This window comes from Canis lupus, chromosome 1 (genome assembly GCF_003254725.2).
Source record: "Canis lupus dingo isolate Sandy chromosome 1, ASM325472v2, whole genome shotgun sequence".
Classification (NCBI taxonomy): domain Eukaryota; kingdom Metazoa; phylum Chordata; class Mammalia; order Carnivora; family Canidae; genus Canis; species Canis lupus.
Genome location: NC_064243.1, coordinates 25,853,998 through 25,881,852, shown reverse-complemented (window position 1 = coordinate 25,881,852; position 27,855 = coordinate 25,853,998). Strand labels below are relative to the sequence as shown.

Below are 27,855 nucleotides of genomic sequence, written 5' to 3'. Positions count from 1 at the left end.
CATCCACATTCCTCCGAAAGTATAAAGGGCACTTTGTTTAAAATTCTGCACTGTGTACCAGTAAGTTATATTTTTCTTGCAGTAACAATTAAACACGCAGTTGGCACTTAATAGTGAATCCTCTCTAATCCCCATTATCAATAAGTACAACTCAGCTTTAACAAACATCCAGTCAGCTCATGGGGGAAAGAGCATTACCCATAACTTTGTTTTAATAAACACTTGAATAAATGGTTTTCTGGGGACTAATCCCAGGGTTTTAAAACATGGCCTTTAGAAAATTATGACCATTTTAGAAGCTTATTTAGCTCCTTTTTCTACCTCTTGCCCTCTGGGAAGCCTGCCCCAAAGAGCTGGCAGGAGGGTAAGATCTGAGGGGTAAGCTGACAAGTGCTACAGCTGATTACAGCCTGTCCTTTCCTTTTCAATCTCATTCTGGGAAATTATTATGGATGGGTTTCTGACATGAGTTTAGAGAGTGTCGCAGGTTTCTAGGATTTGTACTTTCTCTGCTTTGGCAATGTGATTCCAAGTAAGCCAAAGATACAATATAAGAATAGCTTGTAGAGCTAAAATACAACATGTTAAGGTTAACTAAAGAAAAAAAAATGATGTCCAATCCCTTATTCCTCTTAGGAAATATGCAAAGAATGAGGAAGGGGTGGGGAGAAGAAAGTGTGATCAAAAGGATGAATTAAAATGACTCCTGACTGGCAGTGCCAAGCTGGGTCATTAGAGATCAGTTCATAGCATCTGTGGAACGTAGAACTGCCCTCTGGTGTTTCTGGGTGGTCATCTTTTGGTATTTTTATTGAGCACCTACTGTAGACCACTCCGTTAGACACTGTTGCTACACCAGGTGCCATTTTCATAGCCACAAGAGAGCTCGACAAGACAGAGCCTTGCCTCCCCTATCTTACATTCCATGCACGCCACACTCCAAAGCTGCCTCCTCAGATGCCTGTGTGGCCCGTGTGGCCAAGCACTGGGGCCAGAACATCGTTGCTATTCCTGAAATCCCAGAGCCACAAGCAGGGAAGCCACACCTGATGTGAAAAAAGATACTAAAGCCTGAGGGGCTAAAGAAGTCAAGAGAGGTTCAGATGTCAAGTAGTGAGGGAAAGAGTCAGGGATGGTGCCAACTGCAAAGTTAGGAGACATGACAGGCCACCAAGGGAGCAGTTCTCCCTACAGAAGTCATCGGTTGGCCTCCTGCCTCTGACTTGCTTGTGCTTCCTCCCTTTGCACAAAACCAGAGCTTTTCTAGCGTGTAAATGTGATCCTGTCACCAATCCTTAAAATAGTTTAAGTGACTTCCCATTCACTGTCAGGAAGATAAATAAAAAATAAATAAATAAATAAAATAAAAATAAATAAAAAAAAACAGGGCTTGCTGCTTTCTACCTCTGTACTCAATACTCCAGCCATCCCTAACGTCTCTCCCCTCACTTCTGTGCATTTGCCCATGCTATTCCCCTGAAAAGAATGATCTCCTGCTCCATCCTGCTCTTCCCACCTTCTTGCCTGAAGGTACTGGAATTTCAGGTCTTCATTTAAACATTACTTCTTCCAGATGACCTTCCCTGACTCTCTAAATCAGAGTTTCTCAGAGAGCAGACCTGCAAAGCTTGTTTAAAATATTTTGGGCCCACTCTATGTTAACTGAACTAATTCTCTGGCCTAGGGCCCAAGAAATTACATTTTTTAGCAAGCATTTTGCTATGATAATATATCATAATGTTTCAAAATCAGTGACTTAGACTCCGGGATGATAAAAAAAAAAATAATAATAAACCATACAGCACAGTCACCAACCAATCAAAATGGACATAATGACCAACCAGAAATTTGCCATGACCAGTCTGAGTGGATTCTGGCTATCGATCTCTCATATTTGCTAAAATGTACTAACAATAATCAGCTGCCCCTATGCTATGTTTCACTGTGTCTGCCCTTCCCCTGGCCAGGAGTATACTGGCTGATATTTGCCGAGCACTTCCTTTGTGCCAGGTATTGTTTTAAATACTTGTCTTCTATTAACTTTCAAAATAATCCTCTAGGTTAGGTGTTACTATTATTCTCGTTCGCAAATGGCAGAACTGAGACCCCAGAGACATTAAGTAACTTGCCCAATGTCACATAGCCAGTAAGTAGCAGAGCTGCTTCAATGGTCTGGCTCCAGAGTCCCATCCTACATGGTACCAATCATGGTGTGTCTGAGGCTTTCTTTATTGCTAGTCTATCTGATTTCCTTACTACACTGTGATCCCCACAGGGGCTAATCTGATACATAATAGACTGTCAATAAATGTTGGTAAGTGAATGAAATCATGCTAATTTCACTTAAGATAAAGAGGAATGAGTGGGTATGAGGCTGAATGATTGCTTGGACTATGTCCTAGGGTTTTGAGGCATGCTTTCAAAGAACTTCCAGGACAAGGAGGTCCTTGGGAACTGGGAAGAATTAAGGTGTGGCAACCATCTGAAGCCACTGAAATTCCTGCACCTAAAAAGCACCAGACACCAAATTGGTTTTTCTGCTCTAAGCATTTTCATCCAAAGTGATGAAAATGAAATTGACATGCATGCTCTGTGCAGGTAAAATCACATCAGAAAGATTACAACCAACAGACAGGCCTCAATGTTCCATGGAGCTAATTTCTTTTTATTTTATTTTCTTTATTTATTCATGAGAGAGAGAGAGGCAGAGACACAGGCAGAGGGAGAAACAGGCTCCATGCAGGGAGCCCGATGTGGGACTCGATTCCAGGACTCCAGGATCACGCAGGTGCTAAACCACTGAGCCACTCAAGGATCCCCTGGAGCTAATTTCTTAGAAAAATCTTTACGGTATGCCTTGAGTGGAGCCAGTAGAAGCCCCCAGCCTTAGTAGGGAAACTAGTTGTGTCATGCAGATCTACCACATGAAATCAAGACACTAAGTCTCCTTCTCCAAAAGCAGAAGGCTGGGTTACTCTTCTCAAGTTGGAGCACTGTGACGTCACTTTCCATAGCCATGAGCATTCTTACCAGTGGCCCTGTCTTGGCCCTTCCCTAACTGCTACAATGCAGAGAGAATGCTGTCTTCCTTCAACCAGGTGCCCTTTCTACCTTTTCTGGGTCTTGCCAGCCCCACATAGAACTCTTGTTGCCTTTCCTATTTCCAGCTTTGCTACTCTCCAAGCCAAACGGCATTTCTGCTAAACAATTTTCCTAAAACCTTCCTTCCGTCAAAATGCCACACTTTAAAAATTAAACCATATGTCAATAGTTCACCCTTAGTATGAAGTTTATACTCCTCAAACTGACTTTCAAAGCCCTATGTAATGTTTACGCCTATTTTTGCCAAAGTTCCTCACCATCTTCCTGAATACTACTTTCCTGTCATCAGGAAACCTACAAATACCCCTGTTCTTCTTTCTGCATAATCTAGTCTAGCTAGTGACACTTTTTCCACACAGGTCTCTTCTCTCTCAAGTCTGTGTAGTTCTTCCTCTTTTCTGAACTTCCATACACTCATCATTTGAACCAATTCCATTTTCATATTGGATATACTCTGCATTGACTTGCAGTTGGAACACCAGCACTCAGCCCACAGCTCTCAGTCCTGTGTTACTCAAGGACTGTAAGACTTTGTGGGTGTAATTCCCACACTGGTAATGAATCTAAAACCATTCTCTTGGTGGCCTCTGGCTACCTTAAAATGTATTCATATAGTTGGGGAAAATATGACAATATTTATTTACTGTGATTCTTTTAATAAAAGTCATCATCATCTCAAGGACGAAGCCCAGAAATCAGTGCACAGAGTCATACTCTGGTAGACTTTTGGGATTGCAGTGAGATGTGCAAGGAGAGGTACTAACCATGGACCAGAATCAGAAGTTTTGGTAAAATTTAAAAGTTATCGTATGTTCTTCCAACTACCCAGGGAAACCACATTCTTTCCCTTTCCATCCAAAAGGCCCATGATTCCCACATTGGTATCCAAGTTGCAAATCTTTAGGATTAGGCTCTTGTCTCTTTTTCCTTCAGTTTCCAAAAGAAATGCTTGAAGGATCCAGCTCTGCCTCTCATACTCTGACTACATCTCACCTTAATCCTGGACACTTCCATCCTTGGCCTCTGAGATTTTCCACAGCTAGACTGGACCAGATAATACTATCTGGTTCCCATTTGGGCTTAGTCTCATATTGGCACCCTCCGTGGGTGGAGAAACAACTAGGGACAGGAGAGGTTTGCAGAAATAAAAGTTAGAGAATTCACTTTCCTCACTTCACTGTGACCTGTTAGCTTCCAGCTGGCCTGTATCAGCACCTCCACCCCCACCATTTGCTTGCACCGAGATTTGGCACCTGTGCCACCGAGAACTGAGGTCTAAGGCAGTGATGGGAAGGAATATAGTTCATCTGAATAGAGATCTAGAGACAACCCAAAAAACGGACCCTTAACTATAGAGAACAAACTGGTGGTTGCCAAAGGGGAGGTGGGGGGTGGGGAATGGGTGAAACAGGTGAAGGGGATTAAGAGTACACTTACCCTGACGAGCACTGAGTAATGCATAGAATTGCTGAATCACTAGATTGTATACTTGAAACTAATATAAAACTGCATGTTAACTTTATAGAAATTAAAATAAAATTTAAAATTTTTTAATTTAAAAAAGAATGAATAGAGATTCGGAATATTAGGAATATTAAAACTAGTGAATTAAACTGGCATAAGCAAATATCAAAATTACAGAAGTTTGTTTTGTTGTTTTGTTGTTTTGTTGTATTGCTTTCAGAACTAAGAAAGTGTAGAGTTCCTATGAATGAAAAAACTAAGGGGAGACTTGTAAGTAGCACAGCGACTATCTGGAGAGGGTCACTTAGATTGCTACAATATTTTTTTCCTGATTCTAAAACGCACATTTCCATTATAATCCTATTCGCTGTTTTTAATCAGTTAGTTGCTCATAGGGAGAGTAAAGATTAGCTGAAATGTAGTCCATGTTTGAATTACCACAGATTTTCAACCTCTGCTCTAAATCAAAAACTTTCACTGTTACCCAATAAGCTGGAAGAAACCAAAAACTGGTTGGCAGAACAGCCAACGATAATCCCAAATGTCACTTTGGCTTTCTGGTGATTGGCCATTCCTGTAAGTCCTGTATCAACTGGAGTCTATGTCAACATTTTCCCTGGCCTACACTGCAGTATTTGCTTATCCCTTTTCAGAAGACAATTCTATTTCACATATACATTTAATATGAATATGCCTTTTAAAAGGCAAATTATTATAATGAAAAACACATACATTCAAGGAGTGCCTCCGTGACTTAAGTGTCAACCAGCTAGAGTGTAGTTGACATTGATAAGCCATGCAACTTTTGCCTTTCTCGTTTACAAGTCATTAGGGAAGTTCAGTGGAACTTTATCTGTGCAGGGGGCACATTTGAAGACTTACAGTTTGTCAATAATTACACTCCTCCAATGAAATATTTTACATATATTAATGAACTGAATCCCCAAAGACATTCCGATTATACTACTCACTATAAGAATAAAGCCTGGGCACTTTGTCATTGTCAATATTTTTTTTTCCTAAGAGAATAATCTTTATGGAAAATATTATTACATGTGCTCACTTCGGCAGCAAATACGCTAAAATTGGAAAATATTATCACACATTTATGTTAGTAACTTAGTTCTATTAAGGTAACAAATGAATCAGAATTTCTAGTTTCTAAATTACCCATGTTAGATAGAGGGGCAATTAAGACAGTTTTTGTCAATATGAAAACTAGAATGAGGGAAGAGGTTGAAATAGAAGACGAAATGTAAGACCACTTAAAATCTAAAATTAGTGCTCAGCTAATTCATTTTTAAAAAATGCAATATGCATGTTAAGTATCCAGTGTGGATACTTAAGTGGCAGTTTTTCAAAACTATTATTTTCTATTCTATATTTTTTGCTTGTATTTGTTGTCCACTCTCTATAATCAGGAAATCAGTTATAACATTTAAAAGGACCATACATAACACATTTAAAAGTTTACTGTCTTGAAAATGTAATTCCCTTTGGGAAGTTTAGTATGGCTTTCTTGGATTTCTGCCTTTATTTATATTTTATAAGGGTTACATCCATGAGTGAGGTCTTGGAAATCTGGTAACCAACCAATATTTCATGACACAGTGTAATTCCCTTAGCAATATGATGCTAAAACCAGGAAAGTGAAATTTCCTCCATTGTCTTTGGCTGTAGCTATGAGTTTCCTTTCAAAGAGACCACAAAGCAGGACTCAACCAGTTTAATAATCCTGATAGAACTAGAGTGAGTGAAAGTAATGAGCACAGACGGGGAAGCTGGGGAAAAGTAAAACAGTAAGGAAGTCGACACATGGAGGCAAAGACAATCAGTCACCAGCATCAATTTTATGTTGGTTTATAAACCAGGATATTGGGGAGAGTGGGGGCTGGGAGTAGGAGTGGGGAGGAGGGTTGTTTTTAATATAGTAATTTTCCTTTAGGTTTTCTCTTTTAACCCCGTGGTGTTGAAAGCACAGCTTTCTCAAAGACAATCTGACCTATAGTCAACATTATAAATCACTCCCCTAACCTCACAAGCTGAAGGTCTGCAATGAAGATCTGTAATCAAGACTGTAATTCATTCTTTTAACCACAAAAGTTAAACAACAACAAAAAAACTCTAACATCCTTATGGTCAATTTCTAGAATCCAAATACTAAGATGAAGTGTTTTTGAGTTTTTTTCTCCACAAACTTTATACACACCAACACTACTTGTTACTTCAGAGCTCATATCTTGAACATGAATCCCCACTGACATTTTCTGAAATTAGTAAATGTAAGGCACAAAGTTAATGAGACTATCATTAACAGTAAGATTAACAATTGACTTACCCCAGGACGCCGGGGTGGCTCAGTGGTTTAGAGCCTGCCTTTTGTGGGGTGTGATCCTGGGGTCCAGGATCAAGTGCCCTGCGTGGAGTCTGCTTCTCCCTCTGCCTGTGTCTCTGCCTCTATCTCTGTGTGTCTCTCATGAATAAATAAAATCTTTAAAAAAAACACTCACACACGATTGGATTATATCTCAAAATTTAAAACTAAATGAAAACTCTGCTTTTAAATCTCCAATTAATGTAATCAGAGATTTTCTAGTAATCTTGAACTATTCCCATGTGTAGTCTTCACCTCGACCTATCAATATAATAGTACATAGGCTGTTTCTGAGTATCACTTATATAACCAACTATGACCAAGGACAGTCTATGAAGATCTAAGATCCAGAGTTGCCCAAACAAAGTGTCAGAGACACTAGAAAAGTGATAACAGCTCTGAGTAAAATAAATAAATAAGAAGAAAGATATGATTGAATTGCAAAGTAACAGTATGGTTCCAGATTTAGGAGACTCTATTGTCGTCATATTCTATATCGGTCAGATTACCGTAACCAAATCTGGGTGTTACATTTATAAATGGACAATACAAAATAGGACTCTGTCTTCTGGAGACAATTTTGTCTAGAAACCATGAACTAATGATGAAATTTGCCAAAACTAACTGTTGTAACAATGTGGGAAAGAAAAGATGCAAGAAGACTTTGACAGTATATGTCAAAGATTGGGAGAGGAGACAAGTCTCTATAATTTCACAAAACATAATCAGCACTTGCTAATATTTTACTCCACATACAGCAAAAATGAAGCTGTAAAGACATGGAGGTGGCTGAGTATAACCACAAGCATGCAGAGACCATGTGATTGTGTGCCAACAGGAATGATGGGATGACTCTTAATTCTTCATCCAATACTGGTTTTGTAGATCACAATGTATGTTTCTTTGCCAAACATAACTTCTTATTTAAAAACTTTGGAGATCAAAAAGCCATAAATCACTTAAAAATGTAAATCTAGCATATGTCAAGGTACATATCCAGTCTTTGATGTTCATTAAGTTTATTCTGGGTTTATGAGACAGTTCAGTGCATACTAAATATTGTTACAAATTATACACATAAGATAAAATAATAAGGCAAAGAGTCAGACAATAGAGTCAGATACCACTTATATTTTTCAAATATGTTGACAGCAGGCTAGCAATAGTATTTCCTACCAGGTGAAGACTGTATTACAGGCAGCATGAGAAAAATAAATAAATATCAATAGCAGGACAGAATTTGAAGTTGACAAGACTGATGGTATCACTAACATGGCATAGAAAAGTTCCATATGCAATTCATGCTTGTATAAAGAGGCCATAAATTTGCTTAGGTTGAACCACACACAACAGATACATACAGAAGAAATAATTCAGATTCCCTTCCTCTTCATTCCCTCTTTGCCATGTCATTAATTAATCCATTTAGTCATTATTTTCTAAACATATATTTATGTCCTTATTATAGAAGGGCATGATTTAAATCCATTTCCTTAGACTCTACATGCTTTAAGAGCATTAATGTCCCCCCACATCAGGCCATAATGTTAAGATTTCATAATTTACTTAATACTTAATATATTTAAGGAATTACTTGGTGAGAATTGATTAGAAGTTTATAAATTACGTTTTTTGAATGATTTATTTGCAATAGTCCCTTTATCTTCTCCTGGTGATTACATTTCCTCATCCCTATGTGTTAGTGACTTTTTGCAGAGTTGAAAGCACGCTAAGAAGAATCATAGCAATCATTAGTGTTTAGAATCTGTATAGCATTTTCCATTTTCTCTATCCTCTTACCTTGAGTAACTTTTTCTCATAGCACTGGATTGGTCAATCCTTATTACAAGCCTGCAATCCTAACCAAAACCCTTAGGACTAGTTGTGTTTCAGAATTCAACTCTTAAAAACATTTTTATAAAGACTTTATGTCATCTTCCCATTAGGATCAGCTCCCCATAATCAAACATTAATATTTCTTCAATGCCGTGCATGGAGATTCACAGGAAGAGCCATAAACAAAGACTACAAATAGCTTCACCTTTCTCCAGGTCAGGTTTTGCTGCCAGTTAAGTTCAAGTCAAGTCAGGTTTTGCTGCCAACTGAGTTAGAAATACCTTTCAGTTCAAAAAGCATTTTGAATTTCAGAAGCACAGATAAGAGATTGTGGTCCTGTAAATATTATTCCTCATCTATTTTCTCTCCATCCTCCCAACTAGAATTTAAGAGCCACAGATATATAAATATTGTGTTATCTTCTTCACTCATGTCTCTACAGCCTAGAATAATAAAAGACCCAAAGAACCAACACATGGCTGTTGAGTGAATGAGTGAATGAGATGGTCTGATGTTAGAGTCCTGCCTAGCAGCAGAACTCCATATTTTATACCAGATCCTCTTTCATAGGGACTTTACAGAATAAGACACAGAGTGGGATACTGTGGATTGGTGCAGAGACTGAAAAACATGACAAAACAAAACTGCTAATGGAGAGAAAAGGCATTAAGTAAAAGCAAGGAAGCAATGAAAAGTGTAAGCAAGCAGAAGCCGTGAGGTAGGAGAGAAGACAAGGTCATCTGTCAGAAGTATTATAAATAACAAAGAGTGAAAGAGATATGGCTGTGTCCACATACTAATATCGCTGTTGCACCCTACAAACCCCTATAATAATTTTCCATAAACTAAATGGTCATTATTTGACTTTATTCCTTGCAACCTGGAACAAACTAACACCCAAGCAAATCATGGAACTTCTCTGAGCCTCAAATCTTTGTATTTTAAGCGGTAAGTTTGGAGAGATGATGGCAAAATTTCCTTCCAGCTAAAATAATTGTGTACAGTAGTGGTTCTCAAATATCAATGTACAGAATCACCTGGAGAGATTGTTTAAATCTAGATTGCCAGACCACATCCCCAGAGATTACAATTTAAGAAGATGGGGGTAGGGATTGAGAATTTGCCTCCCTTAGATGGAGGTGATGCTGCTGCTGCTGCTGCTGCTCTGAGGAGCACAGTTTGAGAACCATTTGTCTACAACACAAATAGCATTTATTTTAAAAGGCACGTGTGAGCCATTATCTATCTATCTAGTGCCCTCTGCAACTTATTTGAGTTTGTCCATCTATAAAGGCATGTCCAAGGATCCCATCCACTCTTGATATTCAATTTGATTTCCAATCCTAAAATGCAGACCTTCTGGCAAAAACCATGGAGAGAATCTCTTCTCATCAAGAAGCTGATTTCACCATAAAGCTAATTTTTTTTTTAAAGCTAACTTTTTTGAAGTGAAACAAAACTCACGTTTAGTATTGTTTCACAGACACCCAGAGAAAGGTCTCAAGTAAGAGAAATTTCATTCTCTTTGGACCTACTCATGGCCACTACTTCTTTTCTGGCAGCCAGACATCTTTAATTACAAGTGACACAGGACAGCCAATCTGTATCTCATTGAGTCACAGGCTTTAACAGAGTTGCTCACTTCCCTGGCAGCAAGTTTTTATGAACTGAAATTTTCACAGAATAATTTTGACTATTCTTACCATGGCAAAAGGGAAACTACACAGCTTGATTTTTTTTTTCTTTTTTACATTCAGATCAAAATAATCATTAGAAAAAAAGTGGTTCAAATGTGGCAGGCTTGAAAGTAAAGCCTTAGAAAATCTAGAACCACTAAATAAATAGAATGACTTTTTTGGACATAATTACAGTTCAAAGCAAATAAATGTCATTATTCATTCGCAAAGACAAGAAAATAGGTGTAAATCGCTGTAGCTCACTAGAAAACTTCTTGGAAAAACATTATATTACCAAATGACACGTTGGCAAAGCAGCTCACTCTCTTTCCTGAGGGAGGAAGATTATGGTGGGGTCAGAGATAGCCTGGGGCAGTATTTTAGGTACTTGATCCTTGGTTGATTAATTATCACATACAAATATGGGTGTGACAAAACATATAAAAGGCACTCAAAGTACACATCTGGGTCACTTGCTGCTCTTTTAGAAGTGAACAATGAATCCCTGAAGACTGAACTATTCATGGTACCATAGTCAGGAAAGAGAAGATGGAAAATGAAGGATTAAAAGGTTGACAATGATTTTTTTTTTCTTTTCTGAAGCCAATTTATTTTTCTTTGAGCTAAAAGGTCTCTGCCTCAAGGCTGGTGTAAAACAGCCTTTCCAGGAAGCCACATTCATCACACCAAGAAAAGCGCCCCAGAGGAGACAGCATGATAAATACCTGGTTTCGGGATCCCATAATAGAGTGTCCAGAAATGAGGATAAAAATTTATTTACCTCCTTGAAACCTGGGCCCTAGCTCAAATAATATTTTTAGCAAAGTTTGCTTCAAAACACTCAACTTATTCATTGGTTTAAGACATTAGATACATTAATTACATGATGCTTCCTCCTATTCTAAGAAGGTTTATAGAGTTGTCCTCTAATCTAGGACACACATGCAAGTTATTTGTTATGGTAATTGCTTGCTTTGCAGAGTGTCAAGACCCAGTCCCATAGATCAATGTCAGGCCAAGTGAGGTCTCCAGCAAAGGACAGCATGAACCCTCTCATCAAGGTTAGGCTTTTGAAACTAAAAGTTGGTCCCAGACACTTCCATCAGACTGACTTGGGTTTGAATTTTATTTCCAAACTTAAAATTGTGTGGCCTTAAGTGATTTAACCTCTGGACACTTCAATTTCCTCACACATAAAATGAAGCTAGTTATAAATCATGTCTCAAAGGATGTTTGTGGGTCAAATGAGAGGTATTATGCATAAAGTTTCTACGTCTGGCACATAGTAAATGTTCAATAAATATCAGTTACTATTACTACTGTTATGTTTTATAGTAGAGCTTCTCTTAATGACCTTCAATTAACTGATTTGCCAGATTAATTCACCATACTATCCATTCCTTCTGTTAAACATACATACTGATGCCCATGGCATTTTAAATGTTGTCAACAGCAGATGACGCCTGAGAAGCCCTACTCCAGCCAGTTGAGTATTATGCTTAACAGTAGTCAAATTGGTTTATTCCCGAACCTGATTGTAACAGTTGTAATTGTTATCAGTGTTTTGTATTTAATAAATAGTATGAAACGTAAGAGCAAAAACACACCATAGTTATCTCTGTGGAAACTAAGTTAAATGCTTCAGGATGATGGAAAGATGATTTCTGACAAATTAAGTGATAACACTACAGAATTTGAGACAAAATCACAATAAGCTAAGCAACACTGCACATGGATTGCCTTGTAAGTATATTTAAGATCATTCTTTAAAAAAAGATCATTCTACATTTTAAAGATATGGAAGATATGGAGGTGAAAATGGTAAAGGAAGCATTTTAGATCTTGCTTATGGAAAAAAGATACTAGACAACTCTAATCTGCAGACCGGTATATCAAGAAAACATGCTGGCCCTACATCAAAAGATTAATATTGGAGTTTATGTATATATTTTTCCAGTTCACATAAAATGTTTGACATATGAATATATCATTCCCCTTCCCCTTTATTTTTTTTAAAGATTTTATTTATTTATTTATTTATTTATTTATTTATTTATTTATGAGAGATACAGAGAGAGGCAGAGACACAGGCAGAGGGAGAAGCAGGCTCCATGCAGGGAGCCCAACGTGGGACTCGATCCCAGGTCTCTAGGATCAGGCCCTGGGCTGAAGGTGGTGCTAAACTGCTGAGCCACCGGGGCTGCCCTCCCCTTCCCCTTTAAATGGCATTTTTACAGTAAACAGTACAATACCAGAAGCAAATCTGAAAGTAAACTGTGCACCTAGATTATGATGATGTGTCAAATGTGATTGTAACAAATGTCTCATTCTAGAGGAAGATGCTGATAGTAGGAAGGCTATGCACATGTGGAGGCATGTATGGGGAAAATCCTCTCAATTCTGTTGTGAAGCTAAAACTACTCTTTTAATTAAACCCAAAAAGTCTAGAAAGAAAAGCAAATGGCCACTGCTGGTCCCATCTGAATCAGATAAAAGAGCTTCTATAGCATTATACAAATACCCTCGCTCATTAAGCCCCTTCCTGGAGGGTTCTAAATAAATAGGTTAAGGGAAGCAGTAGGGACTAATATTTTGTGATTTACCCACAACCATAGCCAGTCACATAAAAGAGCACTTCCTGTAGTACATTGGACCTACGACCAAAAAGTGTGGCATGAGGTATCAAAAGGGGCCACATCGAATAGAAGTTCTCAAGTGCGGGCAGCCCCGGTGGCGCAGCGGTTTAGCGCCGCCTGCAGCCCAGGGCGTGATCCTGGAGACCCTGGATTGAGTCCCATGTCAGGCTCTCATGTATGATGCCTGCTTCTCCCTCTGCCTGTGTCTCTCTCTCTCTCTCTGTCTCTCTGAATAAATGAATGAAATCTTAAAAAAAAAAAAAAAAAAAAAAAAAAGAAGTTCTCAAATGCTGCTCTACCTACTGGCAGCCTCAAAATTATCAGGAGAGTTGTCTGAGTACAAATTCCCGTACAAATTCCCAGGACCCACGTCCAGTATCCAGATTTCATAAGTCTGGAATAATACTCAAGAAAATGTGGGGATTTTAAAAGTTTCCTAGATGCTTCTGATTGGCAACCAGATTTGAGAAAGACTGATGTTGAGCAGTACTGTCTAACCTATATATAATGCATGACACAAATGTGAGTCACATTTTCTGATAGTCCCACTTTTAAAAGAATTTTCTAGTAGCCTCAAACAAAAAAAAAAATCTTAATAATACTTTCAAATCTCTTAAAAGATTTAAACACTTAAAACATTTTAATCAATAAGCCCCAGATATTACCATTCTAACACGTAATCAATATTGATAAGATACTTTACATCTTTTTTATTTCTATTAAGTGAAGTCCAGTGTTTTTCCCACTTACAGTGCATCTCGTTTTGGACTAGCCCCAGTGCAAGTGCTCCACAGCCACACATGGCTACTGGCTTCCATAACGGGAAGAGCAGATACGGAGCATATGTCTTAGTGACGTGGGGCTTGGGCCATCTTGAAGATGGCACTATATTTTGATGGCTCACAATTACAGAGTGCTGGAGGAAAAGAGGTGATTAGGAAGGTCAAAAAAAGAAAATGGAACAGCATGAAAAATACAGGACGGGGATGCCTGGTGGCTCAGTCGGCTGTGCATCTGACTGGATTTCTGCTCAGATCTTGAGCTCAGGGTGGTGGGATCAAATGCTCATGCTCAGTGGGAAGATTGTTAAGATTCTCTTTCCCTCTTCCTCTGCCCCTCCCCCTGCTCACTCTCTCCCTTTCTCTCTCTCAAATAAATAATCTTTAAAAAAAAAAAAAAAGAAAAGAAAGGAAGGAAGGAAGGAAGGAAGGAAGGAAGGAAGGAAGGAAGGAAGGAAGGAAGGAAGGAAGGAAGGGCAGACAGACAGACAGGATGAATATGACACCTAACTCTGGTTCTTGGAAGCTTTACATCCTATAAATCAAAGGAGGGTACATAAAATTCAAAGGGAAACTGGTGAAACTGATGTCCGTGTACTCAAGAAGGAAGAAAGGAGAAAGCACTCATCTAGACAATAGTGAAAACTGTCTACCATACAATGCAGGTGTTTTTTAAGTCCGAAAATAGAATTCCTACAGAGTCCATGTTCACATTTCAGAAACCTGTGGGACAGTAGAGTATGGAATAGAAATGCCTTTATAGAAAAAGTAAACTGCCCAGCATAAAGCAACTTGTAGAAGCCTTCCCAAATGTTTAAGCTGTACATATACTTTTTGTATTTACAGCACAATTATGTTAGTGAAAACACATTTTGGAGACTGAAATAATAAGTCCAAACAAAGAGCTTAACATAGAACTGATGCACATTACCCTTTGGGAATTCAACTAATTTTTTTTTTTAAGGATTTCAACAGTAAAATATTCTAACCAGGAATATCACAGCCCCACGTGTTGTAAATCAAACAAAACATTTGTGAAGGAAAGCTCCTTAATTCCTCACCAAACACTTGTATCAATGAAAAAACAATCAGGATAGAACAAATTCAATGTTAGAGGTTAATGGAGATGTGTGAGGTATCAGATTACAGACTTTTATTATACAGTATGTAAAAAAAATTCTACAGGAGCCCAGAGTTTCATCTCAAGCTTAAAGTTGCACCAAAATTTAAATGTATTTAAATCTAACATATGAAATACATTTCCTCATTTTCCTCTTATCTAATGACTCAGATGGCACAAAATTAGCTTTTAAGGCAAATATAGAGCATTGGTAAAATTATAATAATTTCATTTAAAACTTGAATTATTTAATATGCATTCACAAATGCATAAAGATGATGGTAGTGATGCTCCACTTGGGGACACATCTTTTACTCATTCATCCAGGAGGCACTTTGGGTTTTTGCTGCTCTGTCAGATTAATTATACTTTTGCTCAGGTTAAAAGTGGTCAAGGCAACTCAGGTTCTAATTAGAAATGAATGAGCAGGGGATTCCCCGGGTGGCTCAGCGGTTTGGTGCCTGCCTTCAGCCCAGGGCGCCATCCTAGAGTCCCAGGATCAAGTCCCACGTCGGGCTCCTAGCATGGAGCCTGCTTCTCCCTCTGCCTATGTCTCTGCCCCTCTCTCTGTGTGTCTATCATAAATAAATCTTAAAAAAAAAAATGAGCAGTAACTTGACAATATTAACATTTAGTTTTCATATTCACACACACACAAGTCACAATGGCTGTATGTTAATGATTTAAAAAGTAATAGATTCTTCTGTAACTCCTTTAGGGAGAGAGATCCAAAAGGTGTTTGAAATCACAGCAATTAGAGACACCTGGGTAGCTCAGCGGTTGAGTGTCTGCTTTCAGCTCAGGTCATGATCCCAGGGTCCTGAGATCGAGTTCCGCGTCAGGCTCCCTGCATGGAGCCTGCTTCTCCCTCTGCCTCTCTCTCTGTTTCTCATGAATAAATAAAATCTTAAAAAAAAAAGAAAGAAATCACAGCAATTAGCTTTCAGCCAAGTAAACAGATATTCGGTGTATTTATTTCTTTTTTCTTTTTTCTTTTTTTTTTTTTATGTATGATAGTCACAGAGAGAGAGAGAGAGGCAGATACACAGGCAGAGGGAGAAGAAGCAGGCTCCATGCACCGGGAGCCGGACGTAGGACTTGATCCCAGGTCTCCAGGATGGCGCCCTGGGCCAAAGGCAGGCTCTAAACCGCTGTGCCACCCAGGGATCCCCAGTGTATTTATTTCTTTGATAGGTTTAATAGCTGGCTATTAATTGACAAGAGCCAATTAACATAATCAAATCCAACCAAAACAATAAACAGTTATGGGGGGATCCCTGGGTGGCTCAGTGGTTTGGTGCCTGCCTTTGGCCCAGGGCATGATACTGTAGTCCCGGGATGGAGTCCCGCATCGGGCTCCCTATGTGGAGCCTGCTTCTCCTTCTGCCTGTGTCTCTGCCTCTCTCTCTCTCTCTGTGTCTCTCATGAATAAATAAATAAAATCTTTTCAAAAAAACAATAATCAGTTAAATAAGAAGAAAAGTTTTAATGTATTAATATTCTGGTGTTTTGGGCTCTCACTTTTCAGTAGATTAACATTTACTTAGTCATTTAACTAATGATTGCATGTTCAAAATACAAAGCTCTCTGTTGGGTGCTGCACTGAGTTACATAATAGAAAAAATAATAATCTGTTCTTTATGTTCAATTTATGAGCACTGTGCATACGCACAAATACAACTGCAGATCAGTCCACACACATAGGAAAAATTATGCTTATTGATCCCCTGAGAGCCCAGCCACCACTATCTCTGAGACAGATGAACATCAGATTTTCTCCCAGAAGTCCCTCTACCACTGCAGCATTGGTATATAAATTGTTTCCAAAATTCTGCATCATCTCAGGTTTATTTTATTTTTTTCCTTCTGTTTATTTTGGGTCCCTCTGTCCACCTAAGTGCCCTCTCACTTATCCTCCACAGATGTCTTTCCCTTCAGAGCTATTTTGACACTGGTGAACTGGTGATGGCCTGTTTGTTCATCTTATTTGGCAAATCAATATCACACAAGAATGACAGGACATGCTAAATAAATGTAACAATGAAGGAGACATTAAGGCTAGAGGGTATAGATGTCAAGGAAATAGAAAAAGTAAACTATTATCATCACCTTTCTCTGAACCTTTGGCTGGTGGGAGCTTAATATTGAGGAAAGAACATGTATCCAAATTCATTTCCCTGCCTTTGTGGGATTGGCAGGGACTTGGACCACTTGACATCAGGCTACTTGAGCCTCTATTTGCAAATGTAACTCAGTATTCTCTGCTGGGTGTTTTACATTGAACCTCAGTCTCCTCAGATGTTTTACATCTATGTACAAATTCCACACGACAGTTGGTAATCTCCTCAGTCCTCTTTAGCTCCCTAAAATTATTGCTAGAATATCTTGTGTCCCTGTATCAGTCCAAGTCCCAGTGGGAAGTAAGTGGCATACTCAGATTATTTGAGCCAAGTTTAATAAAGAGATTATTTAAAAAGTTAGCTCATTTGGAGGAACAGCAAGGAATGATATAGGATCCCAGGACTAGCAAGAGCAGAAAGCTGTCACTACCCCTAAAGAGAGTAGGGACAACCCTGATTGTCTTGTAGGATGGGGGTGAACCAACATGGAGCCTCAGTCTGAGCACCTGAACCTCACCTGCTTCCCACCCTGCTGGCGCCTCTCCTTGGTGTGGCTAAAGTGAAGTAAATGAGAAAAAAAAAAAAAAAAAAAAAAAGGAGAAAGATCATAGAGATAGCCAAGTCAGACAATGTAAAGACTTGTATGCATTTTAAGGACTTTTACTCTGAATGAGATGAAAATCCGTGAAGGAATTCAAGCAGAGAAGAAATTATATAACTTAAGTTGTCAAAGGCTCCCTTGGGTGCTGTTGGGGAGAATAGATTGTTGGGGTCAAGGGTAAATACAGGAACCCTGGTGAGAAGGCCACTGCAGCTGTCCAGGTGGGACATAATATTGACATGGATCAGAACGAAACAATGAAGGTGGAAAGAGATCACCTCTTATTGACTATATCTTGAAGGTAAAAACATCAGGATTGGCTGACAGAAGTGAACCAGAAAGAGAGAAAAAGAGAAAGAGAGAAGGCAAGGATGACTCCCAAGTTTTTGGCCTGAACAATTAAGAGGGTAGAGTTGTGATTTACTACAGTGGGGAGGAATCAGGAGTGGAATGAGTTTTTGAGGAAAGATGAGAAGCTTGGTTAGAGGAGCCTGTCAGACATCCAAGCAGAGATATCAGGTGAGCAGTCGGGTGTAGGCTATTTGGAGTTCAGGGGAAAGTTCTGTTAAAAAGGTAGAAATTTGAAGCCCTCCACAAAAGTATGGATGAGACCACCAAGATAGTAAGTGTGGATAGAGAAGAGACCCAGGGAATGAAACCTCTGTTCTCCAACATTTCGGTCAGAGACAGAATGAAGAATTGTAATGTAGACCAAGAAGGAGTCAAGGAAGCAACCAAAACCTGAAGACAAGTAAAGGAAGTGTTTCACAGGAGAGGGAGTGCTCAACTCTCAAATGCTACCGAGAAGTCAAGAAAAGGACTGAGAAGTGAACATTAAATTTAACAAGTGATTCACTGCTGATCCTGAGGAGAGAAGTTTCAGGGAAATTTTGAGTGGATACTGATTGGAGTGGTTTCAAAATGGACTGCAAGGAGAACTGAAAACAGGGAGGTTAGATACTCCTTTGGGTAGTTTTGCTCTACGTGAGAATTAAGAAAGGGTGACAGTAGCTAAAGTATGTGGGATCATATACTTTGCCTATTCACTCTCTCTCCTGGTTGTCTCCTCTACCTCAAATTTTCATCACCTCCTCCCTCATCTTGATTCTTCTGGTTGGTGACCTTGCTTTTTTATTTCATTGAAAGAAAACAGAAATAATCAGAGAGGAATGTCAACTTGCCACCACAATTTCTAACCTCCAGCCTGCAAGATGAACCCAGTTGGTTTGGTTGCATGCTTTTCTGCAATGGTGTTCAGTTGTATGAGTGTAGGAATGGACCAGATTCACTTGTATTAACCTGTATTGAATTAACAGTACTGTAATAAGCAGGGGTGGGGTTTTGCTATGTGAGCATGATGAAGGATATGAGGACAAGGATGAAATAATTATAAAATTATAGCTGTGATACATTCCATTTTTTATGGCCCCTCCGAGCATAAGAACTGCCTTACTCTCTGAATCTCTCATGAATAAATAAATGAAACCTGGGCAGCCCAGGCGGCTCAGCAGTTTAGCACCGCCTTCAGCCCAGGGCATGATCCTGGAGACCTGGGATCGAGTCCCACATTGGGCTCCCTGCGTGGAGCCTGCTTCTGTCTCTGCCTGTGTCTCTGCCTCTCTCTCTCTCTGTGTCTCTCATGAATAAATAAAATCTTTTTAAATAAATAAATAAATAAATAAATAAATAAATAAATAAATAAATAAAATCTTAAAAAAAAAAAAGTAACACATTGTATTGAACATGCAGTACATTAAGTAGTATGCAAAAATGGATGTCCTGCTTTACAAATGCTGTTCAGAGGAATGGCTCCACATAGCTACAACCAATGCTCTTAACATGCATGGTATCTATGGAAGCACAAAGCCAGAGTTGAGAGCTGAATTCAAGAGCAGGAATCTGAAAGACATAAACTCCCATTAGGTAGAACAGTTTTCTATAATCTTACTAAATAATCTTTAGACCAGCTTCTATGAACCCCTTAGGACTGGGACCCTAATAAAGTCCATGGCCTTCGAAACTATTTATAAAACTTTTCTGAGAAGGTTACACAAATAAATTGTCTCAAGCAGTGTGTAACTAAAAGTTATAAACCTATTCCTTAAGGGATATCCAAATTTTTAACAGATTTTAAAACTATCTTTATATAGCCAAGGGCTTTGCAAAGAAAAAAGTAATCTAATTATATTGTATATATGCATATAATTTTCTGTGATAATTCTGTATCATCATCATACTAACCCACCACCATTTATGTTCTGAACACAGCTAAGCACTTTACACATATTATCTCATCTAATCTTAATTTTTAAAATCTGTAAGACATTATTAGTATTCCTATTTTAGAGAAAAAGAATTGGGGTTTATATAAGCTAAATGATTTCTCTAGGGTCTCACAATGACTCACTGGCAAAGCTAGGATTCACATGCAGGCCAATATGGGCTGAAACAACTAGTATGAGTGTACACGCGCACACACACACACACTTTAAGTGATTGTGTTCCCCTGAGTTCTCATTTTCAAATGAATTGATGATGAACACCATGTCAACTTCTACTATCCAATCTGATGCCCAGTGGTTGGTCCTACAAACACACCAAAAACCTCTGTCAAATCTCATCCTAAAGTTCTTAAGAACTAAATTCTTAGTACATCAAAAGGATGAAAACTAGCAGTATTTTTGTTCACAATTATTTAATGAGGAGGCTCAACATATTGAAAAAGGTGGCCTGGGTTTTAAGGTTAGATATTCCTTCCTACTACATAATTGAGGCTAGGATAAACCTCTTCCTGAGTTATGATTAAACATCTATGGTTTTCATTTATTCAAATTCACACTCAAGCCATTATTTCTGATATAGTAACCCTGTCAGTGACATAAGCTGCCAAGTGGTAGACTAAATTTCAAGTTCACCTTCGAGTCTCTGGTCAGCCCATAAAAGCTATATATATGTACTTGTTAACCTTGGATTTTAATGGAAAGAGAGTTAGCATATTAATAAAATGTTCTGTTTAGTACACACAGATCAAAATTTGCCATTGTGGAAGGGTTGCTTTCTAAAAACAAAACACAAAACAAACAAAACTAAATAACCACAACAACCAAGCATTGCCTAAAGCAGACCCTATGGAGACATGAGGAGATTAAAGCTCACAGGTTAATGAAAATGAGCAATAGAAATCCATATTTAAAAGGTAGCATTTTTGAAAATATCTCCTAAATAAGACTCTTAAGAAACAAAATTTTATGTATGTATGTATGTATGTATGGAGAGGGAGCCAGAGAGAGCATGAGCAGGGGGAGGGGCAGAAGGAGAGGGAGAAACAGAATCCCAAGCAGGCTCTCTGCTCAGCATGGACCTGGCACGGGCTTGATCTCATGACCCTGAGATGATGACCAGAGACAAAATCAAAAGTCAGGTGGTCAACCAAGTGAGCCACCCAGGCACCCCTAAGTATAGAATTTTAAAATGAAGGTTAAAGCTGGAATTCAACTCTCCAATTTCCAATGATCCTTTGAATCTTTTCTTTCCTAACCAGAGTAAAAAGACCTACCGTAGGTAGCACAAAACCTTTTCTAGAGGCCTTTGTTTTTTCTTCTTTGTTCATAAAGCCAATAAATTTTGATTCTCCAGGTACTCTTCCAGTAGCTGGTTAAAAGAAATTCCTGAAGAGAGAAATTCCAAGTTCAATTATATATAGAATGTATGTAAATATATTTACAAATATGTATCATTTTAAGTATGTCAGTAAGATATATCCAGGTTGCACATTACATGTTTATATTCCTTGAAGTTGCCTCCTCCAGGAAAGGTACCAAACTGAATACTGAAAAGAAGCTGAGGTCTTGAGACCTGGAGACCCATGGGTTTACCAATCTAATGGCTTTTCTCCTACATTAACCTTGTAGCAAAACAGAGTAGCAGTTCCAGTTCTGTGCATTTATGTCTTTTTATGGACCTGAGATCCAGGTTCCTTGTCCATCATTATTAAAGTCTGTTTAGAAACTTGAGAAGAAATAAGGAAGATACATGTTTAGTGTTCTTAGAAAATTACTTCTCCATATGAAAAAAAAACCAGAAATTAGAAATCTCACAGCTGTAGAGCCAAGTTCTTTGCTAGGCTTGTACAGCTTTCTAAATCCCATAAAAAGCTCAACATCTGACCCATTTCATTTTTACAAAGGAAGGGACTATTACACTGGAAAATATGCGTAAAAATCTGCAGCATTCAGGGGCATTAAACAGTTTTATTTCACATTTGTTTCCTATGTATCTTGCTTGATAGACACACTGTAGCACCTGCTGCTAGAACTCTGCTCTCCATCTTCCAACCTCCTCTTTTCAGAAGGGATTAGACGCCTCTTCTCGAACGTCTGAAGTCATGCTGCCATCTCCTGTTCACTGCATAGAATGGAATGAAATCACCCTCCAAAGGAACGCAAAGGCCTGCAAAGGACAAACCCAACCAACTAGAGAATGCTGGCTCTTTCATACATTTCTTCAGCCAGTAGATTAAGACCACTCTCATTCAAAGTGGTAATGCTACAGTAATCTTGTTTTAAACTTGGTATGTTTTAGATATAAGTTACTGTAGAGAAGTTTGGGAGTTTTTATCTACACATTAAATCAGTAGTTCTGAGTTTTCTAAATATTGCTTCCATATGACCTAAATTTTGATGTGCTTTTTTTTAAATAGTAATTCCTGTTACTACTTTTTTAAGAGTTTATTTATTTATTCATGAGAGACACAGAGAGAGAGAGAGAGAGAGAGGCAGAGACACAGGCAGAGGGAAAAGTAGGCTCCATGCAGGGAGCCGGATGCGGGACTCGATCCCGGGACTCCAGGATCACATACTTGGCCAAAGGCAGGCGCTAAACTGCTGAGCCACCCAGGGATCCCTTGATCTGTTTTTTCAATGCAAACACGAATAAAGCATTTTAAAACATTAAAAATAACAATCACATATGTTGAATTCTAATATTAACTAACGTGTTCTCAGGAAATTGATTTCTCTTCAATGATTCCAAATTCAGAAACCCTCATAGAGATGAGAGTAGGTGGAAGACAAGTTAACATTGACAAAAATTAGTTTTATTTTGGAGTTTTACCAAACTATAGAGACAAGTAGGTAAATAAACTTTGCAGATTTTCTTTTCATCACTAACCTTTAGAATCTGAAAACATACCTGGAGGGTTCCATATCTTCAAAAATTAGTTTTTCTTTCCCTCTTGTTATTGCCATGTAAACCATTAACACCTGATGTATTAGTGTACTTGTCTCCCCAGATTTGTGTGGGTGGGAACTGAATTCTGGTCTAGGATAAGAATCTAAGTCTCTGGACCATAACTTAAGGAGATCATTAAGAGGTAGGCTCTTCTCTACAAATATTAGCAACATTCTACCAACAGTATATTAGAAGAATGGACACCTAATCCAGGACCATTTTTAAAAAGAAAAGTCCAGTTCTCCTTACCAATCAATTATAGATGGCAGTCCTCCTCCTTTAAAGTTATTTATAACTGCTTCTGAAAATTAAAGCTTATTTCTTTATTTAATGACAAGGCAAAGACACTAGCTATAAACTTTTGTAAAAATACATTCTCATTATTCACTTTGAGATGGGTTTTATTCAAATCACTGTTTTCTGGACCAATAGCTCCCCTTCCCTTCTATCTTTTTTTAAAAGACACATCGTTGAACTTATTGGTTCACCTATGTTCTGAGGGCCCCACAAAGGTCTCTGCTGTAGATCTCTGGTTCCAGAGACATTCCTCCTCTATATCATGTTGTTGGCCTGGATAATATGGAACAAGTGCAGATCAGGAAAAGAGTGCATGGACAAACTCAACGTGCTGAGCATTGCAAAAGGATGACTTGTGAAAGACTATGCATGTACATTTGTTTTGTATAAACACTCTTCCACATCTATACATTCCTCTTGTAGGAGCCGACTAAATTGCCATCATTAACTGTTTTTTCAGGATCTAAGAAGTGTTTATGGATTTAGAGGATGTTTGTGGTTCTCATCACTGATAGTTTTCACTTACACATTGACAAACAATCCTATGTATATTAAATACAGAATATTTTAATCTTCAACAAACTGACAAATCTGATAATCTCTCAGTTTATACACATATCCAAAGGCTTCTTGGGGCATGTCCTAGGATTTGTGACTCTATCTTTTCCGTTGGAAAATGAGGGAATCAAACAAGACCATTTCTCAGGTCCTTCTATCTTAAAAGTTCAGATTCTAACTGCAAGTAGAGTCTGCAGTGGGAAAAATCTCATCACTTCAGGCCTGAACTCCAGACCCAATTCTTTCCGGGCAAGAGAACATCTTCTCCAGAAATATAAGGAGAAAGTAGCAAGGTCACATTTTGTTCAGCACACATAGTCACTTCAAAAAAGTAACACAACCAGTAAATGGTAACAGAGGCAAGGTAGCTATTGATAGTCAGAAAATAATGTACCACAATTGCCATTATGATTACTTTAGAGGACAGTATTAAAAAGATCACTTGTGTCATTGTGTAGACTACTAAACTTCCCTAAATTTTATATCATTTAGCAATAAGCTAACTCTAGGAAGTGATCGTGATAGGTATAATAGAAATATACTCTTTTTTTTTTTTTGCACTAAATTAGTCTTAAATAGAGCCCAGAATGATGTTAGAGTCCCTTGCTGGTAGACCCCCTTCAAAGGACTCATATCAGACACGAAGCAATTTGGGAATTGCCTACAATGACAAAATGATAGAATAAAAGGTCTGTTAACTCCTTGCACAGTTGTTTAACTCATATTATCAAGGTAACAGGCAATAATCAAAGAATCAGAATTACAGGGCTAAAAGGAACAGTTTATATACCCACACACTCAACCCTACACAGATGTTTTGCTTCTGTTCCATGTTATTTATTTATTTATTTTTTTAATTTGAGAGAGAGAAAGAGAGAAAGAGAGCCCAAGGGAGGGGGATTGGGGCAGAGAGAGAGGGAGAAGCAGGTTCCCCACTGAGCAGGGAGCCTGGGTGTGGAGCTCAATCCCAGGACCCTGAGATCATGACCTGAGTCAAAGGCAGATGCTTAATGGCCTGAGCCACCGAGGTGCTCCTGTTTTTGTTACATGTTATTTGTATGTTGGGAGGATTTTGCTTGGTTATTTATGTTTCAATTTAGATAAAGCAATATAAATGTTATTAAATGTACTTTTTCCTTAAATAAGAAGAGTTGGCATCTTTCATCCAAACTGTCAACCTCCAAATTTCAATGCTTTGCAAGGAAGATACAGTTAACCTATATAGGTAGGATATAATTTTTTTTATTTTGCTGCTCAGAGAAAACATTTTTAGCACACAAGCACAAGTCTGAGGACTGGCAATGATTTGAGTACTTTCATTTCAATAAAACATAATTACAGTTGAGACTGTGAACACCAGGGAAAACAACTACTGGACTTCAAGCCAATGCAATAAAAGTGGAACTGGTCAGCTGATATTCAACTCACTTATATGTATTTTTAACTCATGATTTATAATGTTAAGTGATTACTGACCTTCCAAAAATCAAAGGCAAATGTTGATATTCTCTTTTTTTTAACTGAAGAAAATAATTTGTGGATAAATTAATAAATGCTTCCTACTGATTTATAATAACATAAGCATATTCTTCTCTCCCTCTCCAGCCCTCCTTCTCTGTCTTCTTCTCTCCCCAACCCATGCCCACCTCCTCCTTCTCTTTCTTTCCACTTACCTCCTCATTCACACTGTCTGGGAGGAAGAGTTTCCTCTGCCCTTCAAGATCCTTTCAGTTGGACTAGTAATCAAATTAACCAAAGACAGATTAACAAAATAAAATTTCATTTCATATGTACAGGGAATCCACACAGACATAAAAATTCCAAAGACCAGCAAAATTGGGTCTATATGTCATTCTGAACTAAGGAGAAGGGGGTAGCGGTCTGGGACTTCAAAGGGAAGGAATGCAATTCACAGAAAGATGGAAAAGAGTAAATGTTTGGTAAACGAATGTTTGCTGGGCCACTGGGGAAGACACTGGGGAGGAGCTTGATCAGACAGGCCTTGCTGAACTCCTCCCTGTCCACCATAGCCAGTTCACATTATAGTGTAGTTATTTGTGGTGATGGCTCCCTCTCTGGAGCAGGTCCTCCATCTCAATCCTTCATGGGGGCACCTGGCTGGCTCAGTGGGTTGCCGGTTGCCCACCAGACCCTTGGTTTTGGCTCAGGTCACGATCTCAGGATCATGATGGGCTCCCTATAGGGCTCATGCTCAGTGCGGAGTCTGCTTCAGACTCTGTCTCCTACTTCATCCTGCTCTGCCCCTCCCTGCTCATGCTCTTTCTCCCTCTCTCTAAAATGAATAAAATCTTTTTTAAAAAATAAATTTTTTCAGATGGCTGTGGAGGAAGTAAAAAGCTTCTCCTGAATCTACTAAGGTTTGGTGGTCTTTAACTCAAGTAATCCTCATGCTAAAATCTCCCATCTTGGGGCAGTCTGCCCTTGGCCCCCTACACCTCCCTCTTTCATTTCCTATCTCTATTTTTTCCCCATTCCGCCCCCTCCTTCCTCTTCTTCTCTATCCCCCAACCCCCAGAAATACAGCTTGCTTTTAAAATGTCACCTTCATTTGCCACAAATGAACAGAACACTTATTTCAAATTGTCATGATGCTAGAAAGTCCTGAGACGCATTTTTCAGGCAGATTTCTGCTTCATTAAAGGAACTGTTACCCATTGTTCTCAAGCTTTGAGAAGAGAAAAGCACTAAGTGGTTTTACTAAAACTGAGAAGCCTCTTTGAAGACCAACTCATTTCTTACCTGTTTGATTTTTACTGCTGCCCAAATATCACGTTGCCACTGAATGTCAGCCACACCTACCTCCGTCCTGCATTCTATTACCCAGCACTGCAGATGGCAGCCAGGCGCCCTGCAGTGCTTTGAATGAGCCCGCCTCTTATGACAATGGTAGGCCACAGTCAAGGTCATAACAAGGATGATCTTTATGCCTTGACCACAGTAACTTAAAATCTGAAAGATTTAATATACATTGATTCCTCTCTGTATAGGGCTCTGAATTCTGCTTCTGCACTTCAGCATGGCTCATGTTATACATGTCATCATTTTCATGTTTTAGAGTAAAGTTTCTAGATTCTTCATATATCAGAAATTTAGAATATAAAATTGTGAACTGGATATCACAATGCAGTTGGTGGTGTATTGTTGGCGGTATAGTGATCATAGCTGCCTTCCAAAATGCAACTTGTGGGCAGGGTTAGAAAAGATTCTAATTTCTTCTTAAAAATTATACATGTAATCCCTCCTGAAACAATGGCATAACTGCATCACTTTATAATCCATGTGTGGGCAAGTACCTCCCAGCAAGGCACAACATGCACCCACTTAGCAAAACACCTGCTGATCTCTGGAACTCACCAAGTATATCTGAACATCAAGTCCAAAAGTGAAAACAGTGCTTTTAATTTGTAGCCTTTTGTATGTTAATATTTTATTTTTGTTATGAATCTCATATTTATTTATGTGCATTTTGTTACTTTTAATCTGGTAGCAGCACTGTGAAATATCACAGGCCTTTCACGCAGTATTTCTCTAATAAGCCAACCAGGTACAAACAGGATTTTTATATCCATTTGTAAATTTTAGTTGGGGGCAGTTGAGAGAAGGAAAAATAAAAAGACAAATACTACATTTGTGTAAGGTTTAATTCACATCACTTGTACAATACTGTGCTGTTGGCATGTGTCTTAATAAACAGGCTTCAAAAAGAAATTATTGCAATGTAAAAATAGTTTCACTGAATTCAAGTACTTTTTACTGTTCCCAGGTCTCAAAGTGGCTTTTTAAATGATTTTTTCAGACTCTTAGAGCTCTGTACTCCATATTGTGATAGAATACACTTCTCTGCCCTGCTCCCAAGAGTGGAGCTGGAGTGAAGGGAGGCTGAGACAGCTTGGCACCGTTCTAGTCTAAAAGAGGCCCACCCTGAGAGATTCACTGTTGTTGCCAGAATAAAAGGAACATGAGAAATTGAAATAGCAAAAGAGGCTGTGGAGTTCAAGCCCGAAAAGAAAACCCACAAATTAACTAACCTACTAGACAGATA

General features: G+C 38.6%; 1 long non-coding RNA gene across 1 annotated transcript; it reads right to left on the bottom strand.

The window, feature by feature from the left end:
- Positions 1-4,776: 4,776 nt before the first annotated feature.
- Positions 4,777-26,245, bottom strand: LOC125755766 (uncharacterized). Its single transcript, XR_007413061.1, has 3 exons — positions 22,011-26,245; positions 21,265-21,376; positions 4,777-15,893 (listed from the first exon to the last, which is right to left on the bottom strand). It is a non-coding gene; the product is annotated as an uncharacterized LOC125755766 (long non-coding RNA).
- Positions 26,246-27,855: the final 1,610 nt, after the last annotated feature.